This window comes from Haemaphysalis longicornis, unplaced genomic scaffold, assembly GCF_048455015.1.
Source record: "Haemaphysalis longicornis isolate Haplotype H1 unplaced genomic scaffold, Haemaphysalis longicornis Haplotype H1 scaffold_9, whole genome shotgun sequence".
NCBI lineage: Eukaryota > Metazoa > Arthropoda > Arachnida > Ixodida > Ixodidae > Haemaphysalis > Haemaphysalis longicornis.
This window is the reverse complement of record NW_027526460.1, coordinates 86,572,495-86,586,236: the sequence shown is the minus strand read 5'-3', so window position 1 is coordinate 86,586,236 and position 13,742 is coordinate 86,572,495.

Genomic DNA, 13,742 nt, shown 5'->3' with positions numbered 1-13,742 from the left:
TGTGCGTTTTGCGGGTAAAGTACTTTAGGCACTTGGACTGTCGGCATCTGCTGTCGCCGTCTCATTTCGTCACGGTAAATCAAGTTGTCAAACCATATGGTCAAAAAAACAAGTTTATCATGGATAAAACCGGCTCAAAATAAACTAACATGATTTAAACTAATTTAACATACACGAATAATCTGGATTTAATTGCACTAATAACAGAAATATGTTAAATTCCGCCTCGAAATTGGTTCCAAATGCCAGTTTTTCTCCTGTAAAGCATACTTCTTAGCATGCTGCTGCGTGTGACACGAAAACAACTTACGGCCAGTCTGTCTCTCATTTAATTGCTTAAATCCGGTTCAACGCAAGAGAGGGCGCCACCGCCCCAGCAAGCGCGCTCCCACCGGTGCCCAATCAGCGCGCGCTGTGTGGCAAGGAGGGGGGCTTACAATCTTTTGATACACTAATACACTGAATGGTTCGCCCATCCGCAGGTTTCACGTTAGTGGAGATGGCCCGGTTTTTTCTTCACCGCGAGACATTTCCCCCGCGTCGATAGCGATTTCCCCCGCGTTGATAGCGGCCGTCCTGGTCTATTTGCTGCGGCCTCGTGAGTGCAGTGAGAAAGCAAGCTGAGATGGCAATAAACAATGGAGTAGTCGTTGCCGCCACAGATGGCGCTGAAGTCGCTGATGATGCCTGGCCCTGTAACAGCAATGTCTTGAAGGAAACGACTGGTACTCGAACAACGTTGGATGAGAGGGCTGGGGACACGGCAACTTCAGTCTCGTCTCGGCTTGTAACGGTTAGTCTTGAGCTTGTTACGGGGCGAGGGCAGAGGGATGTATGTGGTTGAGTGCTGTTCACGGAAGGACGCGTACCTTCAATTATTTCACCCAGGCCGAACGCGTGTGGAGAATAGTGACACGAAATTTTAAATCTGGGACAACTATGTAAAAGGCTTCCTTTGTAGATACCTCCTAGCAAGTTTCAACAGTAACCGTTCAGTATAACATATTTTAAACCCATTTTAATCTTTGCGCGCATGAGAAAGCTCAGAATGGATTCCCTTTCGCAGTATATTATCTCTATGCCCTTTCGCAACCGTCATCAGGATTACGTCACCTACTGCTCCTGGCCCCAAACTGCCGCCGTGAGGGCTACCGTGAGCACCCTCCTGTCATCGCAGCTAACTCAGTGTTCGTATAGCCGAAACCGAAACTGACACAAATAAACAAGCTGTAAATAATTATTTACGCTGCAATCGACCATCTAATGTGCACTTTATGATTAGTAGGCTCGTAGGCACACATAGCGAAAAAAACTTAACACGAAAATTTCGAATCAGTACTCCTTTAACAACACTGGCGACACTGCCAGGGATCCGTCAAGTCGAAACGCAGCTTGCCACCTGCCTCTGCCAACACGCCGGTCGCACGCCGGCTCGACGGGTCACAAAACTTCCTCCAACGCCTGCATGCGGTGCACAATCGAGTGTGCAGACAGTGCAGGGTGGCAAAGGAGGAAGGAAGAAAAATGGTGGCAACGAAATGGAGAACGTAAGGAGCGGCAGGCAGGCAATGCCGCTGGTAAAGCAAGCAAACGTGGCCACTAAATGCCCGGTAGGCAGAATGTACGAGGGATATGCGGGAAACGCTGCGTTACCGATTTATTAGCTAAAGCAAGGTGTGCACGTCGTGCCGAGACTCAAGCTTCTCACGAGGGAGAGGGCACCCGCCGTGGTGGCTCAGTGGAGGCGTTGTGCTGCTGAGCACAAGGTCGTGGGTTCGATTCCCGGCCGCGGTGGCCGCTTTTCTGATGGAGGCGAACAGCAAAAACGCCCGTGTGTACGAGATTTCGGCGCACGTTAAAGATTCCCAGGTGGTCAAAATTAATCCGGAGCCCTCCACTTCAGCGCGCTTCATCGCCTGCGTTGCATCGGCGCGTTAAACCCGCCAATCAATCAAGACAAGGGAGAGGGACAAGATGCTCACTGGACCACCAATCGATCAATATTTTAGCGCAACTCGTTCCTCGACATAACCGAGAGAACGAGGAGGATGCCAAAACGAGTATGGCAAAAGGCTGAGGAGGAAAAAACGAGTATGGCGAAAGGCTGAGGAGGAAAGCGGTATGCCGCGTGTCCGCGCGAGGCACAGTGGAGACCCACCACGAGACAACGATAGGGTAGGGCACGCCAACATGCCACTTTCCAAGACGGAGGAAGTGCTTCGCTGCCACTGCAGATAAATTTTTTTTAATTGCGAAAGTTTGCTCTGCAGCATAAAACTGTGGGGGCGAGTGTCTCTAAATGTACGTAAACAGGAAGTTTTCACTGAGAAGGTCTAAAAGGCTCCGGTGATACGGCCCAAAGAGCCAGCGTCTGTAGTTGGGTGGCCGGCCTGGGTTGAGTCCCACACTATGTAGTACTTGTTGTCGGGAACGTTGGCTACGGCAAGTTCACAGAAGATGGTGAATGTCTGCGGTCGATGCCGACGACTGCAGCTAAATGAGCAACCGAAACTATAGAGTTCATGCATATGCTTCGCCAGAGCTGCGCGTCTGATTTCCATTAGCCCCCGTGCTGCCAGCTTCCCCGTGACAGGAAAGCCTGCTTTCAGTGTTGCGAACTGAACTCCTTTTCCAGTAGGCGCCGGTCAGCGGCTGCGGCTGCCCCCGCGCAGCAGACGGCTCAGCCGGCAGCACACGCACACGCCACCCCTCCGCACCGCTGCAACCGCAGCGGCGGCTCCTACATGCGTGGCTTTCCCACACGACTTTGGAACTCAAGATGCCGGATGGACGCGCAACTCTGCTCCCACAGGGTAGCTTTAAACAGGAATTCAAGCTTGAACAGAGGCCCAACGCTTCGAACCCCAGGGTCCAGTGGTGCGTGCCGCCGAAGCAGCAGCTATGCGGCCTTGCCAAGAAGACTGCAGTTCGCGCTGCGTTCAAATTTCGCATTAGGGAGTATTGTAATCATCAGCCATTTCTTTTTCACCTACTGCGGCAACTAGCACAGAAAGGCACAGATCGAGCGCCGAGTTTAATACCTGCGGAAGTAAAATCAGAAGTTCGACGCACGCCCTTTTTCAACGGCGTTTGCCGCGTCTGATGAAATAAAATCAGTGTAGCGAAATGTAAATAGAGTGGAAGCAGGGAAGGCCTCACAGATTGCGAGTGGACAAAGATTGAGGGCTACATTGTACAAGGAAGGCGTAAGGCTGCTGGCGTCCCTTGTCGTACCGGCATGAGGGAACTGTAAGCTAAAACAAGCATGCGCGTGGGGATCGCGTGTAAGTGGTCAAACTTTCCCTCCCTGCCTATTTGCAGTCACTACCATAACGGCATTTCGGTGGACACAGTTCACGACTACGACATCTCGGCATGGCCTCAGGGGAATAACAATTGCGTCGCTGTTCACGAGTCATCTTCCTGCAGCCTTGCAGATGCCAGCTTGCACCTCCATAATTGCAGTTGCAAAAGGAAACGCCCTTCCCGGCTGTGAAAAACATGCCCCCGTGGCGTTTCGTTTCTCCTTCAACCACTGCATCTGGAAGAGAAGAAAAATATGGAGCAGTAGGGGCAGTGTCGAACCCTGCCATTGGTTAATTTGAAAGGTTGAAACTTCCCGATCAAATATGCAGCACTGCACACAATGGACACGAAGGGTTACATTCGCGTGCAAGACAGTCAGCACCAGGCTAGGCTGTAGTTAGTCTAATCGTTCAGCAAGCCTCCGTGCAGCCTGCATAAAAAGCAAATTGTGTGTCCAAGGGCGCAACTGCAAACAGTCGATCGCTAAGAAAGAACAAGAGACTGCGGCACGACAGCCCGGACTAGGGCTGTTTAGACAATAAAGTTTTCTCTTTCTTTCTCGGGCGTAACTAAGTACAGGCAATCAATAAGACAGCAATGTCCTGTTACCCATTTTGTAAATAATCTTTGCTGATTAAAGGCCAACTGCACTCAAATTTCTGACAGCGTAAAAATAATGTCACCTAATAGTACACTTAAAAAGGGCGCTAAATTTGAAGTAGACCGTCCGACAGTAATGTTGTATGTATGTTTGCATTTATTGGCGCAAGGGTAACTAAGACCAAAGAGCGCCAGAACTATGTCGCGTCGTTTTTCATAGTGAGGTTTGTGCTTAAAGTATGTATGAAATGAGTATGATATATCTTAAAATATTGTATATATGGGTGTAGACGGCCCGAAGACTAAAACATAGAGATATTTATGATGGCAGATGAAGGGGACTATGGATAGAACATGACTGTATCTTGAGCCGAAGAGCATGGTACATGAGCGGGCCCCTCGTAGGAAACATCAGGGCCTTGCTCAATGCTCGTAGGCTCTGAGGTCACGCACTGTATGAGATGAGCTTTAAAAACTTGATTTCTGCAAGGTAACTTAAAAGACATTTGATTGTGAACATAGGTTCATCTCCTAAAAGCAGTGCAGGGTGTAGTGGAATGTTGAAGGTATATATTTTTGAGAAATGCCGTTTTCTGGCCTCATTGCAGGATGTGCACTCAATTAACACATGGAGGACGGAGAGCCGGTCCCCACACTTGTCGCAAACTGGTGGGAGTGCACCATTCAAGAGATATGCGTGGGTAGCGTAAGTGTGACCTATGTGTAGTCTGCAAATCGATACTTCAATGAATCTGTTTAGTTTTTCTGTTGCATACCTTCCTAGGTGTGGTTTTACTGAGTGGAGTTTGTTGTCTGTGTATGTGTTCCATGTGTTCTGCCAGCATTTACGGATTCCCCTTCGGATCACTGGCTTCAAATCAAGGTAAGGGACCTGCGCTACATCAACACCACTACGGAGGGCCGCCAAAGTGGCGTTCTGGTCGGCAATTTCATTGCCCAGAATGCCACTGTGTCCAGGGATCCAGCAAACAAGTATTTTTAGTTTTAATTTATAAGCAGTCACAAGAGCTTTAAAAAGGTGATTGAGGACAACATTTTTTACAGGTTGAAAGAAATCTAGTGCTGTAACCACACTTAGGGAGTCTGTGTAGATAATTGATTCTTGTATTTTGTTCTGTGTAATGTGCTCCACTGTGATTAAAATACCATAAGCCTCTGCTGTAAAGATTTTTCCGTTCAAGGTCCTTGTGCTGGCGAAATCCGGGCCATGTGCAGCACACGACACAGCGGAAGCAGACTTCGAGGCATCCGTGTAAAAGGAGGTGTATGGATATGTGTGTTGTAAATGTAAAAAATGCTGTAAGATCAATTCACGAGGTGCACGGCGCTTATCAATGAGTTTAAAGGATGTGTCGCAACAAATCGCTGACATTTCCCAAGGCGGGACTACATCGGCGATGGAGGTCTTCATGCCCTCATCAAAAGATACACCCATTTCCTCTGCAAGGCCTTTGACACGCAAGGACATAGGGGCAGGTATCGAGGGGCGTGCTAGATATAAACGGGCAGACGAGGCGTCGTTCAGAATAGAACTGCACGGGTGATTTTCCATAAACATTGTTCTGATAGCACAGAGCAGTGCTGTATAAGCACGCTGGTGCTCTAGGCACCAGTGGTCACATTCGACATAGAGACTTTGAATCGGACTTGTTCTGAATGCTCCCGAAGCAAGGCGAAGGTCCAAATGCAGCACTGGGTCTAACATTTTTAGGGCAGCTTTAGACGCGGACCCATAAATTACGCTTCCGTAGTCCATACGTGACCTAACTAAACTGACAAATAGGCGTAGAAGGCAGTCTTTATCAGCACCATAAGACTGATGCGACAATACTTTTAAAATGTTCATATTGTTTAAGCATTTTTGTTTGAGCGTCTTTATGTGCGGTATGAATGTAAACTTTTTTGGTCAAGTATAACACCTAAAAACTTTTGTTCTTTCTTGACAGGAATTCGTTCTCCGTTCAGTGTGATGTCAGGTTCTGGATGAATTCCACGCTGTCTTGTGAATAAAACACACGTACTTTTATGAGGATTCAGTTTAAAACCATTTTCTTCTGTCCATTTCGCAAGCCTGTTTACGCCTAACTGTATCTGCCGTTCGCATATGGACAGGTTGCATGATCTAAAGCTAGTATGGACGTCGTCAACGTACATTGAGTAGGAGATTGTGGGTGGCAATGATTTCCCAAGCGAATTCATTTTAACTATAAACAGAGTACAGCTTAACACTCCACCTTGAGGAACACCATTTTCTTGTGTGTACGTTCCAGATACCACTGTCCCTACTCTTACTCTAAAGGTTCGCTGTGACAAATAACTTTCAATAGTGTTTAAGATGTGCCCAGACACACCGAATGCCTTGAGATCAAGCAGTATGCCGTGGCGCCAAGTTGTGTCATATGCTTTTTCCAAGTCAAAGAAAACAGAAAGACAGTGCTGTTTGTGGATGAAAGCATCTTTGACATAACTCTCAAAGGCTACTAGCTGGTCAGTTGTGCTTCGACCTGAACGATAACCTGCCTGACAACTGTCCAGGATGCCGTTATATTCAAGAAAGTGCATTAGCCTTTTAAGTGCAATGCACTTCTTAAGCGACCCTGAACCTGCGTCCACCGGCGATGTCCGCATCACATACCCACGTGGGGGATTGGCCAGGAATCTCCTCGTCTTCCTTGGCAACGGGGGGAGATGGGCGCGCGCTGCCTGGCCGCTGACATGGCACATACCCACTTGGGGGATTGGCCAGGAATCGGGCGTGAGAAGGGCTAATGCACCCGCTTAAAGGAGTACTGACACGAAATTTCAAAGCTGAGATCCGCTCTAGCAATCAAGTACAACGACAACACAAATAGGTGTCTGTGAATAAATGCATCTTTCTTTCTTTGTAGTTGTGTGTGTGTGTGCTCTCTTTCGCGAACATTACCGAACCGCGCAAATTCAACTCGTGCATTCGCACTTTCACATTCTTCCCCTCGGGGAAATGCGGGGAATTTTATTTACCATTTTTTCAAAAAGCTTTCCCAGGCAACTTGTCAGAGCTATTGGTCGGTAACTGGTAGGTAGTGAGGCATCTTTCCCTTCTTTTAATATGGCAACTACAATAGCTTCTCTCCAAGCTCTTGGAAAGTATCCTGCTGCCCAACTTTTATTGAATAGGTGCAGGAGTGTTTGGAGAGTTTCTGTGTGCAGATGTTGAATCATTGTATATGATATCCTGTCTGCTCCCGGCGCTGAAGCCTTACATGTTCCTAGGGCAACCAAAAGCTCTGTTAGAGAAAATTCAGAGTTGTATGGTTCGTCAGATGTTTTGTTATCCCTAATAGGTTTTTTCTCCATGGATGATTTATAACGCAAGAAAGTATTCGTGTAGTGAGTAGAACTTGAAATATATTGAAAGTGTTTTGCTAGTGCGTTTGCCTGGTCCTCCAGGGTGCCACCCGCACTGCTAACTAAGGGTAGGCTGTGTGTTTTCCGTCCATTAAGCTTTTTAATTATATTCCATACTTTGCCTGTATCTGTGTACGAATTTATAGAAGTCACAAAAGAGTGCCAGAGCTCTCCTTTTTGGCTTGCTGGCAAATGCGCCTTCCTTGTGCCTTCGCACGTTTGAAGGAAATGAGGTTTTGGGAAGTGATATACCTGCGAAGGATGCCCCATGCCTTATTTTGAGCCTGCCGTGCATGCCGACACTCCTCATTCCACCACGGCCTCCTAGTGTTAGGTGTGGCACCAGGTGTTTGCGGAATTGAGCACTCGGCGGCATGAAATATATGGGCCGTAATCAGTTCACAGGCTTCATCAATGCCCAAATGGCTTAAAGATGTGTATGAAAGCTGAGATAACTGTTTAAATTTCAGCCAGTCTGTACCAGATTCCTTAAACCTTTTATGACAGATGGAACTGTTAGGGCTTTTGTCTATGCCTTTCAGGATGACTGGGAAGTGGTCGCTCCCATAAGGATTATCATCCACTCCCCATTCAACAGACGGAAAGAGGACAGAAGAGCCGATTGCCAAGTCTATGTGTGAGTATGTGTTGTGTGTAGTGTTGTAGTATGTCGGCTGTTTGTGATTGAGTAGACTAGCTCCGGAAGAAAATAAAAACTTTTCTAGCAAGCGGCCTCGGGCATCTGTCCGTTGAGACCCCCAGAGTTCTCTGTGAGCATTAAGGTCGCCCACTAATAAGAAGGGTTCCGGGAGCTCATCTATCAGGGACTCGAATTCTGAGCTCGATAGACGGTAATCCGGGGGAATGTATACAGAGAGTAAACTGTTATTAACCTATTAAAGAGGATAGCTCGGACTGCCACAGCTTCGAGGGCAGTGAGCAACCGAAGAGGTTGGCAGGGGACAGATTTTTGCAAGACAATCGCTACACCACCAGAGGAGTGAGTGCAGCTGTCCCTGTCTCTCCTGAATACCGAGTATCGTTTGAGAAAGTTAGTTTGGGTAGATTTTAAGTGTGTTTCTTGTAGGCATAGGATATTTCGATGGTACTTATGAAGGATTTCGTAGATGTCATCGAGGTTTCTAATTAGTCCCCTACAGTTCCATTGGATAATGCTTTGAACTGCCATAAAAAAAAATAGAACAAAGATATTGAGCGTATGTTTCCTCGGACGGAGATTCCTATGTCCCTGAGCCCGAATCAGGACGAGTGACTCGGGGGGCTTGTGGTTTTTTCCCGCGGCCAAGACTGCCGCGCTGTTCTTTTGACGACTGCGATGCAGGCCGAGATGGCCCGACATCCATGTCCTCATCTGAGTTTCGGGGCGTTGGCGGAATGGAGGATTTACAGCGACCGCTCCGCAACGCGTTTGAAGGAATGGCCGAAGATTCAGCCACTACCTTTGTCGATGTGCTGGACATGGCTGCAGAAGAGGGGCCTTCTGTACCCACATCCATCGCCACCGGAGTTTCGGCGGCCGGAGTCTGTGGAGTAGCGACAGCAACGCCACTCCCAGTGCAATTCTGGTCAGGTGCAAGGCCTGCGAGCACCGCTGGCGATGCCTGAGTTGTTTGGCCTGCCAATGGCAGCACCCCGGGGGGTAGGTGCACCCCCAAGTCAGTTTCACTGACCTGAGTGGCCGCAGAAACCAGACGCCGCCCCACCCCCCGGCGGGCCGCGCTGGCGTAGCTCCCTGAAGGAAGCAGAGCATACCTTTTACGGGCTTCTGGAAATGAGAGATTTTGTGTCACTTTTAGGTTGATGATTTCTTTTTCTTTCTTAAACTCCTGGCAAGAGCGAGAGTATGCCCCGTGGGGTCCTCCACAGTTGCTGCACTTGAGTTGGGTGCTTTTGCAGTCGTCAGCAGAATGGTCCTGCTCAGAGCACTTTGCACACGTTTGTTTTCCTCGGCACGAATTGCTGCCGTGCCCATATCTCTGGCAGATGAAACGACGTCGCGGGTTTGGTATGTATACTCTGGTCTTACAGTGCAGAAACCCTGCGTTTACATACTCTGGCAAAGTGCATCGATCAAAGGTCAGTATTATGTGCTTCGTCTTAATTTCGTTCCCGTCCCGTCTAATGGTGATGCGTCGCACAGCGGTTACCCCCTGCTCGCGCAAACCTTCAAGCAGGTCAGAGTCTGTTTCGTTGATCAGTTCTGATTCGGTAATGACACCTTGGCAGCTGTTGAGGGTACGGTGGGGAGTTACTGTGATCTCAAGGTCGGCTAGCTTGGTTTGCTTCAAAAGGGTGCTGGACTGCTCTCTACTCTTGACTTCGATCAGCAGGTCTCCGGAAGTGAGCTTTTTCGCTTCATAGTTTTTTCCTATCAAACCTTCAATGAACTTTGCAACCAAAAACACAGATTTGCTGGTAACGGGAGTTGCTTTATCAACTGACTGCATCATTAGGAAGCGTGGGAAGTTGTCAGGGTGGTTGAAGACGAGGTTAGAAATTGGTTTTAAAAGTTCTTCGGTGCGGCCTAGTTTCGGAGGCCGATCAGTTCGTTTGGGTGGAATGGAGAAGGAAGCCATAAAATATGGAATGAATTCGGTGGCAAGGCCAGTCATCCACCACGAAGCCCAACAAGGGAACGTGGCTTTGCAGCCCACGCTAACTGTACGTTGCCACTATAACCCTATGCTCGGGATCTAGGTTGAAGCCTTCGCACAGGGTTAACCCTCGCCGCCTGGAGAAAACGGAGAAATAAAGAAAAGAGAAGATGACAGGACAGGGTTAGGAAGGACAATAGGAAAGCAAAAGAATGAAGAAGAGGACAGGAAAAGGCGACTGGCTGATTCCCCCCAGGTCGGGTCAGACTGGGGGCACCGTCTACGGGAAGTGGGGGCCGAAGTGGTGTGTTGCCTCTGCCAGGGGGCCAAAGGTCCAAAACAACCCTGGCTTTGGCTCAACCACCAGGATGCCCTTTTCCCCGGACACGGCAAAGCCACGCACAGCCGAGGGCGTGGGTGGGTCCAACCCACATGGGCTCGGGGTCCGCGGTGTCGCCACTACCGTCACCTTGAATAGACAAGGCGCCCCTGCGGGCCGACAGTAATGTTATTACATCACAATAACTGCCGCAGTAGCAATTCTTGGCATTGCGAGTAAAAAAGCGGACCCTCATTTACAAAGCTACTTGCTTGTACGATATCGAAAAGCTGCTTTCGTTAGCCAGCGCCTCAGCGATCTCATCGCTCTCTTTGGAGGGAACAAACCCCACGCGGGCGGAGATCAATCACTATTTCTTGATTAATTGTAGGGTTTAACGCGCCGACGCAACGCAGGCGATGAAGTGCGCCGTAGTGGAGGGCTCCGGATTAATTTTGACCACCTGGGGATCTTTTAACGTGTGCCGAAATCTCATACACACGGGGACTTTCGCTTCCATCAGAAAAGCAGCCGCCGCGACCGGGAATCGAACCCGCATCCTTGTGCTCAGCAGCAAAATGCCTTAGCCACTGAGCCACCGCGGCGGGTCAATCACTATTTTTACTATACATTACGTACAAACAGCTTCGTGAATATTGGCCCAGTATTTTTTGCCTTGCTGCACATCGAGAATCGAATTATGAAAGCGGTCTGAAACTATAGACCAGCTTGCACAGCTAAATGATGCACTAAAACACGAAAAAGTTTCCTATCTACCACTATTTTCTACTTTCACCAGAGACATGTGCTGTTGAACAAATTTTACTTTCAAGTAAACTAAATCTAACACTCTAACAAAGTAAATACTTCCCTGTGAAATAGAACAAAAATCTAGTTTATTGTTTAGGAGAGGAGCAGTTTCGTTAGCTTTCACACTTCGCGAAAACGCAGCCAATATTTGTGTGGATGTATTTGTTACTACGAGAAAGGCCGATTTTGGTTCACTCAGCGAGGCGAAAGTCGCACAAATGTTTATACCAGGGTGTCTAGCAAATTGCCTAATTCAATTGCCCTGACTTTTCCATGTTTTCCATGACCATTTTAAACGAAATTCCCTGACCTATACAACAGGCGCCATTCTGTGGAAATGGTCCGTGAAGCATATAAACAGCATATACAAAACACATTCTATCATAAGGAAAAACACATTTGTTGCAAGTGCCCTAATTCTCAAAATGCACTTTGATTAACTTGTTTGTTTGTTCAGTTTTAGGTTTGCTTGCCTTCTGTTACGGCTTCAGAGAGTTTATTTCTTCTTACGAGATAGAAGCTGCAAGTTGCGCTTCAGGAGCACGTATTGCTTTTTTTTTTTATTGTCCTGGCTCGACATGAAACGTGAACCGCATGGTGCGTTTTCGCACGCAATTCGGGCGCGTCGGCGTTGTGCGTGCGATTTTTTGACGCCCGCGGCGACGATTCGCAGGCGCGGAAACTACTACCTCGCTCAGAAAATGACGCGCGTCGCGCGAGGCAGTGGGAGGAGCCTGCCAACTTGCGCCAATGGAGAGCCGCACGCCTCATGGCGGCAGTTTCGAAGCTCTCGAGACAGCCGGATGGCCCCGCCACAGGTGTTTAGGCTTACCACCCCGGCAGGTATTGCATGGGCGCTTTCACTAGCGGCGCAGATGATGTTTTATAGTACCGTTTTCGCCCACATTATAAGATCCTTTACCTCACAACCAACTTCGTGCGTGCCTTGTGTGGCATTTTAGAGAGCGCTTAGAAGCGGTCGCTAGAGCTCCCGTCGCCACTTCGCGGTCGAAGCCGCCGCCATGTTTCCGCTGCCGGCAGCACCGCGCGCAGCGTGCAGGCGGTTCCGCGGCAGCGTCAGGGCGTCTGTGACGTGCGCGGCGCATTTTCGCGAGCAGAAAACACCCCACGCGGTTCACGCTAAACCATGTCATGTTCCTTTTTTATTAGGTAATTCTGGCTCCTGGTGTCATAACAAAAAAGTTATTTCAAGATTAGCTCCCAAAAAAGCGCCGACTTAAAATTCGCTGAAAAAAAATCGCGTTGTGCGTGCGATTTGGGCACCACCTACATCGCCCCTCTGCGCAAGTGCACGACCGGCTCGTGCGCAAGTGCAACCTAAGCCAGCTGCGAGCTGCGTGAACCGCACGGCGAGTTTCTGCACGCGATTCGTGAGCGGTATTTTCACGGCCGCGTCGACGATTACGTGCCTGCGGTGGCTCCTTTCCTGCACAAGCAAGTTCGTTTGTGCCTTGAGGGTTAGAAGCGGTCGTTGGAGCTACCGCACTACTCCGCGGCCGGTGCAGCCGCCATGTTGCCGGCGCCTGCCGCTCGGCACGCACCGTGCGGGTGGTTTTCGCGGCTAAAGGGACCTTATTCGCGGCGGCGTCAGTGCGCCTCGGGCGTGCGCGGCGCGTTTTCGCTTGCAGAAAAACCAGAAAACGTTTCATGCGGTTCAGGCTTTCGTCGCGCGCGAACGTGTTGCGTTCGGTAACTTCTTGGGGATCCGCAACACTGGTTTCCCCTATTTTGAAACTGTGGGCAGGCCCCGAAATGGTGTTCCCTGACTGGTACTACTTGATTGAAAAATTCCCTGACAATTCCCTGACTTTTCCCGGTTTTCCCGGTTGCTAGACACCCTGTTATACCCACGTGTACAACAACTCTAGTTAGGTCGTCAAACTTTTGGAGGTCTAAAGGATGGAGGCGACGTTGGGTTGGCCCAAATATGGCCAATATTAGACGTGGAAGTGCAAGTGGTCAAGAATTTATAAATTTTTTTTTTTCCTGTGGTAGATGCAATAGGAATGACAAATGTAAGGCAAGTGCTCGTAGCGCGCTATTTTTTTCATTGAGTAAAAACATTATTTTCAAGTAAAAAAAGTTTTGCTAACGCAAGCCCGTAAATAGTTTGTAGGCTTCTGATTTTTTTTTTATTGCATTGAAAAAAGATGGAGGATATTGGTGCCTATGCGGTTAGTTTAAACGTGATGGCGACGGCAGTACAGCGCGCTGCTGTAGCAGAGAAACCCTGGGCGAACGCATCCCTGCGCCCGGCGGAGCACCCTGCAAGTCGCCGGAGAAGCGCGAGCTGCACAAGACAGGTTCCCCAACCTTCGTCACAAGCCTTTCGGAACTTCCTTCGGTGACTCTCCGCCAGGTGCAAACGTCATCTGCTCGGAGGCACTTTGAACGACGGCATCTAGCGTGCTCTGTGATTACGAAACTAAGGATTTCGCCATGGTGATTTTAAGAGCACAGACTAGTTATTTGGATCAAATTTGGACAAAAAACAGTTGAGTGCAGTTGGCCATTAATGTAAAGTTTCTTTTTTATACTTTATATCTCCGTCTTCACCTTCTGGTCTCCTGCTTCATCGACATCTCCGCTGAGTTCAAACAGCGAAGGGTTATTTTGCTGATAAATGAACCCTGAACCACCCACGAGGTTTTACTGAAGGTTTC